This window comes from Myxine glutinosa, chromosome 5, assembly GCF_964187855.1.
Source record: "Myxine glutinosa chromosome 5, kmMyxGlut1.1, whole genome shotgun sequence".
Classification (NCBI taxonomy): domain Eukaryota; kingdom Metazoa; phylum Chordata; class Myxini; order Myxiniformes; family Myxinidae; genus Myxine; species Myxine glutinosa.
Window position 1 is genome coordinate 194,414,334 of NC_136265.1, and position 7,293 is coordinate 194,421,626.

General features: G+C 42.9%; 1 protein-coding gene across 1 annotated transcript in view; it reads left to right on the plus strand.

The window, feature by feature from the left end:
- Nucleotides 1-5,999, plus strand: part of PGBD5 (piggyBac transposable element derived 5) — an 82,423-nt gene extending 76,424 nt beyond the window's left edge. Inside the window, exon 8 of the mRNA XM_068115179.2 lies at nucleotides 5,426-5,999. The gene's annotated coding sequence lies outside the window, so the exon portion shown is untranslated. The remainder of the gene's footprint in view (nucleotides 1-5,425) is intronic.
- The last annotated feature ends 1,294 nt before the right edge of the window (nucleotides 6,000-7,293 follow it).

The following is a 7,293-nucleotide window of genomic DNA, read 5'->3' on the forward strand; positions in this document are numbered from 1 at the left end:
ACACTCTTAAGGTGCGTAAGGGGGGAAAACCCGAAAACTAAGTCCCTAGCACGTTACAATCAGGGGTATTGGCGTTATATTATTGGGGTTTTTTGCCAGCTGATCAATATAGCCATCATGTACACGTGACTGTGTGAAATGTGTACAATATCATATTGGACATTGATGCTATGATGCTACCTGATGACGTCACATCTCTCACTTAATGACGTCATGGCTGTCAATCCATTGCAAACGAAACCCGGCTGATTTGGCTGATTTGTAGTCGTGATTTTATCCGGTTCGGAAGTGCACGATTCCGTTGAGCGTCGATTCTACGATAACCGAGTGGGAAGGCCTGGATTTCCTGGGGAGATGTGCGATGTGGGGTGAGTGTGGAACAGTGCAGTGAAAAACTGGTGTTGTTAATTTTTCCAAACATGTGACCATTGCTCACTCTTTTTTTTTTTACCTGGTGGCCCAATGGTACGGTCAGGGCTTGTGCTGATTTTTCTTCTCCTCGCATGTTTACATGTGACTGAAACCATTGTTGGTTGGAGTACACTGGAAGCTAGAATAATTCTGCAGATCTCTCCAGTTTGGTTGAGGGTCCACCTGTTCGATTCATTCTTCCACACAATTGGCTAATTCACTCATGAGAACAGATCATACAAGTGCTATGGTTTTGCTCTGCCATTTGTTTTTGCTGTTTTTATCCTTATTTGTTATTTATTTGTTATTTATTATTTGTTATTTTATATTTGTTTATTTATTATCTTATTTATTTTATTTGTTATATTTTTGTTTATTTATTTGTTATATTTATTTATCTTTTTTTGTTATTTATTTGTTATTTGTTTAATTTTATTATTTGTTATTTGTTATTTATTTATTTGTTATTTATCCTTTTATCCTTATTTTTGTTGTTTTGTCATTTATCCATTTATTTGTCTTTCCTTCTATTCTCACTTCCTCTTCCTGTTTCTTTTCTCTTTTTTATATTTGTTTTCTCAGTGAGAGTGAGTGAGTGAGTGAGTGAGCGAGCCTGGTGTTGGGCTAGCGGCTAGGGTGCCAGCTTAGGATCCTAGGATCCTGGGTTCGAATCCCGGTCGATCGCTGAATTAACGCCAGGGGGGTTGACTCAGCCTGCAATCCTTCCGAGGTCGGCTAATTGAGTACCAGTTCACTGGTAATTCCCTGTTTGTCGTAAAAAGGCAACAAAAAGGGTTGGCGACAGGACGGGCATCCGGCCGTAAAACATTGCTTCAAAAAGGGGACCGAAAAACAACAACAACCACGGTCCCCGAAAAAGGCCAAACCCCCACTTGCGGGGAAAAATGGCCTCCAAAGGCTAAAGTGAGATGAGCTGCGCAAAAGTAACTTAGATTGGCTTGCAAACAACATTCGTGACTCAGTACCATCTACCTGAACCTTTTTGGCCATATACTTGTGTATGAGTTTGGGCTGGCAGGATGGCCGGCCTAGACGCTCGAGGTACGCACGCTCCTCTCTAAGCCATCCAGCCTGCGCTTGAATCCCGACCCAAGCTATAAAGTGCCATCATGGTGTTTCGCAGGCAGGGTGATTCATCAATGTTTTTGCCGTCCCTCAAATGGACGTAAAACCGGGAGTCATTTAAATTTGAAAAATCCAGGTTTAAAGGTTTAAATCGTTAAAACGAGGCATTAAAATTATTAATGATGTAAACTTTTTCGATCTAAGGCCTGCGAAAGGATTTGAGTGTCAGTCTCTCTCCACCAAGCAGCAAAATAAAACTAACAGTTTCCGAAGTAGAGTTCTTTATTACCCTCGCCAGAGGAGTCGAGGGTATTGCATTTGGGTCCGTTTGTGTGTTTGTCTGTTTGTTTGTATATTTGTCCGCACAGAACGTGAGTATGCTTTTCTCTGCAACCGTTAGTCCGATTGACACAAAATTTTCACCATAGGAGCGCCTCCTCCTGTAGAATTTATAAATGTTATTTATGACCTCATCAGTCATATGGTACGGGCGCCATCTTGGAAAAACCCAAAACAAATTGCACTTCTATATCTCTGAAACCGCTCTATGGAAAAAGTTGAAACATGGCTCATTCTCAAGTACTCCCTATGGGGAGCAACATATATTCATGATGATGTCATCAATGCCTTCATTATGACGTATAACGCTTGATCCGATCAATTCGAAATTTCTTGAGCGTGATCTACACAAAAATTGTATGGGAGAATTATATTGATGACGTCACCGGTCACTTAGTCTGGCAGCCATATTGGATTGAACATAAATCTACGTCGTCAATAAACCACACAAGCACAGCAGATAACAAGTGAATCCTCTTGGATTGCGCTGAGGTTCGGGCATGGAATTTCTAGGAGGAAGTATAATTTGTATGCAATGAAAGTACATGTAATATGGGATCGAGTAAGATCGAGTAAGCTTCACCAGTGCGCATGCGCGAATTTACGTCACGTCGGCAGCGAGAAGGGGTTCCCCAACACGAACCAATCAGGAACTGCCACGTCACACTTATATGATCTCAGAATTCCTGTGACAGGAATTCGCGTTACACTGGCTGGAAGTCATTCGCTAGAGGCGCTTCCTCAGCGCTAATAAACACCGCACAAAATACACCACACAAACACGTCCTGGCGAGTTTGACTTGTAATCTCTGATTGCTCTTTCTTGTTTTTAATGTTTTTGTGCACTTTGATTTAAAATCTTGCCTTGGCTATTGTAAAATACTGCTTTTTCTTTTGAACAACCCTCTTGGTGGGACATGCAAATACAATCATCCTGTTTACACTGAACCCACAATGAGCTTTACTTCAAGCACACAACATGGGCCCAGATTTTATTTTTTTATCCAGTGGTTGAGGTTCATGGAGAAACTCAAAGACAGAGGGTTGAACATTGATAAACTGACAAAGAAAGGTAGTGGAACACACGAACAGCACCAAAGTGATTGAAAGGAGTGAGTCGATGAGGTGCAGGAAGGAAGAGGGGAGCAGATTGGTGAGAATATCAAGATTAATTGGTGGGGAGGGGAGTCAGTATATGTGATGGGGGTGTGGTGACTGTCTGCACTGACTTAGAAAACAAAGAGCACAAAAAAACAGACTCAGGAAGGTGTTTACGTAAATCATAAAATGAGAATGAAAAGATAGAACTGAGCATGTATAGTAGGGTGTCACTAGTAATAGTGGGCGGACATTTAAAGACAGATTTTTTCAGTCTCACCCCGTAATATTATTCCACCTAGTGGAAGAAAAGTTTTGATGTGGTTTAGGGAGTTTAAAGGAGAACAATTGAGAGAAGAGGAACGGACGCTGGATAAGGAAAAATGATAAGGCTTAGGGAAATGGATGACCAGAAAAACTGAGGAAGAAGCCCGCAGAGACGTCGATAATTTTATACGTGTAGAATTGTTATTTATTTATTTATTTATACTGAATCGAGGCTCGTGAAAGAGCTGATAACCGCGAGGGAAAGACAGCACAGGGGGACTGCGAGGGAAAGACAGCACAGGGGGACCACGAGGGAAAGACAGCACAGAGGGACCGCGAGGGAAAGACAGCACAGGGGGACCGCGAGGGAAAGACAGCACAGGGGGACCACGAGGGAAAGACAGCACAGAGGGACCGCGAGGGAAAGACAGTACAGGGGGACCACGAGGGAAAGACAGTACAGGGGAACCACGAGGGAAAGACAGCACAGGGGGACCGCGAGGGAAAGACAGCACAGGGGGACCGTGAGGGAAAGACAGCACAGGGGGACCGCGAGGGAAAGACAGCACAGAGGGACGGCGAGGGAAAGACAGCACAGGGGGACCGCGAGGGAAAGACAGCACAGAGGGACCGCGAGGGAAAGACAGCACAGGGGGACCACGAGGGAAAGACAGCACAGGGGGACCACGAGGGAAAGACAGCACAGGGGGACCGCGAGGGAAAGACAGCACAGGGGGACCGCGAGGGAAAGACAGCACAGGGGGACCGCGAGGGAAAGACAGCACAGAGGGACCGCGAGGGAAAGACAGCACAGGGGGACCATGAGGGAAAGACAGCACAGAGGGACCGCAAGGGAAAGACAGCACAGGGGGACCACGAGGGAAAGACAGCACAGAGGGACCGCGAGGGAAAGACAGCACAGGGGGACCACGAGGGAAAGACAGCACAGGGGGACCTTGAGGGAAAGACAGCACAGGGGGACCGTGAGGGAAAGACAGCACAGGGGGACCGCGAGGGAAAGACAGCACAGGGGGACCACGAGGGAAAGACAGCACAGGGGGACCACGAGGGAAAGACAGCACAGGGGGACCACGAGGGAAAGACAGCACAGGGGGACCACGAGGGAAAGACAGCACAGGGGGACCGCGAGGGAAAGACAGCACTAGAATGTAGAACTGTGGAATCTATATGTTCTATGTATGTAGAATTGTAGAACATATTATGTTCATCGGTCATTCATTCGTATTGATAAAAAATATGAACAAATAATAGTTTTATTTAAATTTTAAAAAATCTGATTGGAATACAAAAATCAGATTTTTTTAAAAAGAATTTTGGACCCCGGGGGTGACCTTTTAAAGTTATTCAATCCAAATGATTTTTCAGTCACAAAGTTTTTACTACTAATCGAATAGATTCCCGGGGTGAGAGTATGAAAAATCCAAACTTTACATTTTAGTGACACCCTAATGTATAGTTCACATTTGAGGAGGGAAAAAATGAGACAGTTAGTTGATGAATGTGTATGACCTGATGGGACTCACGAGAAGGACAGAGGGAAGAAGCAACACTGGAGTCTAAAGGTGAGAGAAGACCATGAGGTAACCAAACGATGTGTAGAGGAAGACAAGTACGCCCTGATTCTGGGTCACCTGGTAAGAGAGGCAGTTTACTCATAATAAGTGTGCAGTGATTTCGTTACGCCGAGGTCAAAAGGAGAGAAAATTAATCCAGGGTTAGGGTTTTGTATTTCATGCTGCATTATGAATGACTTTTTATTTATTTATTTTGTACACATGTGAGAGAGCTCGTGCACTGAACGGATCAGGACGTAATCGCCAGAACAGGCATCGAAGCACGCAAAAGGAGCAGTAGCGAGAGGGGTGGAAACACTAACAGCAGAGTTGAAGGCCAAGATAGAGGGAGATTTGGACAAAACATGGGGGCAGGAGAGGACAAAAATAATTACTTTGAAATATTATGGAAAAAAGTAATTTAAAAAATGAAAGATGTTTACATTCCTTGTGTAGGATATTAGTTTCAATCCATGTTATTATTTAATATCCATTTTACAACTTTGATATCATATGATACATTCTCTGTCCATTACATGTTCAATTTGACCTATGAACTATGTAACATATGAGGCCCAAAATGAAAAAATGGTGTGCCGCACTTATTTTTTGTGGTTGCTGTTGTTTGTTTGTTTCATCACCGTGTGAAGCATGCACTCTGAACATGGAACATATGTTACCCAAAATGTGCCATTTGAAAGACACCAATGGCATTTGACGCCGCATCTTGGACCGATACAGCTCATGGTCGGTTGCTAAGGTGAGGTTGTCACACCAGGTTGCAGTTGTACACAAACTTGCACACGCGGACACATGTTGTGAATAGTCGTCACGTGCTGCACTTCACAATCACAATTATTTCAGTTTACAAAGTGAGAACATTCCATTGCAGCAGAGAATGCCTTGTTTGTAAAGTAATAGTTTTCATCCATTGAATTACCAACAGATATTTACCTCGTACCGTCGTGTCCGGTTCACCTTTTATGTACCTACGTCCATCATTGTTCATTTTCTTATTTTCTTACATGTGTGTTATTTGGAAATGACTGGCATGGATTATGCACAGATTACTGTTATTTGTTGTAGCTTATGTGCCAATGAATCATATTTTGTGGCTCATGGTTAACCGTCATTCTTGCTGGTGCTGTTTTTGTATGTATTGTTTGTGTGTATGTAATTACCACGTTCCTGGTGGATTAAAATAATTGTTTTTTTTTGCTCAATAATTGTGCTTAAATGGAACATGCATAAAGTGCAACATGTTTACAAATTTAATAATCGACGAATATACAAATAGGATGTTTATTCATTGATTTGTGGACGCACGGAAACATCGATCGCCTGGAGGTGGATCCAGTGTTCATCCTCTGTGGGAGATCATCATGGATTGGTCATGGTGTCTTTCTCAGCAGACACCAACACTGAATGACCAGTTAAAATAATGAAAGAAGAAGGTGAATAAGCACAAGGTGTAAACTAAAATAATCTAAATAAAATAATGTAAGCTAAATAAATAAATAAAATAATGTAAATCCAAAACCTTGATCTTTTCTACCCCCGCTAATTCACCCCAGATCCACTTTTTTGAAATACCAACTTCTTTCCTGGAAGTCCTTGCAGTGTCCATGTGTTTTATACCTCTCCCCCCCCCCCCCCCCCTTCTCACGCCTCCTCCCCCCAACCCCCCTCCCTCCCACAGATCTCTCGATGTCCCTGCTCTCAAATGTTGTGTCTGTGTGCTTCCCCCTCTCTCCCCATCTTGTCTCCCGCTCCCTTTATTATATGTTTTATGTGTCTGTTTGATTTTTTTGTGTGATTAATGTTAGCTCTTACACGAGCCTCGATCCTGTATACAAAAAAAAAAGAAAAAAAAAAAGAAGCGATCGGTGGGGCGCATACCTCCGACAGGTTGAACAGTTTACGTTTCGTATCCCACTGATAGGCCGGATCTGGATTCGAACCTGAACAAAAATTGAATTAGTTTGTTTTTGTCGCTTAACCAAATCATTAACCAAGTTTTGTCATAATCTGTCCATAACTTTTTGAGATATTGAGCTATACCGTATATCGTTTTCTCACCCCATCTCTCAGTGGTGACGAATCACTTAAATAAATCCTAGTATCCCGACCCGGGTCTTCACCAAAATCTAATCATTTCATCCTTGTCACACACGCAACATGTCCACCAAGTTTCGTGTGAATCCGTCCGTAAACAGACAGACAAACAGCGGTGAAACAAAACCTCCGTCCACCTTCGGTGGCAGGGATAATCACCTTCAGAGTCGAAGATAACACAATCTCTGTTAAGTTCATAACCAGCATTTTGCATTTAATGGCAGAGTATAATAATAACTTATCGCATTTGCATTATTACTCGTTGCTTGCATCATGTCAAAGTTCGAGACACACACATGTTCATGGACACCTCTTCATGGTTTACAGTTCCTGAAACTGCAAAGCACTTAATGGTTATTTCTGAGAACTTGTAAGCTTCCAACTTCACAGATCTGCCCATCCA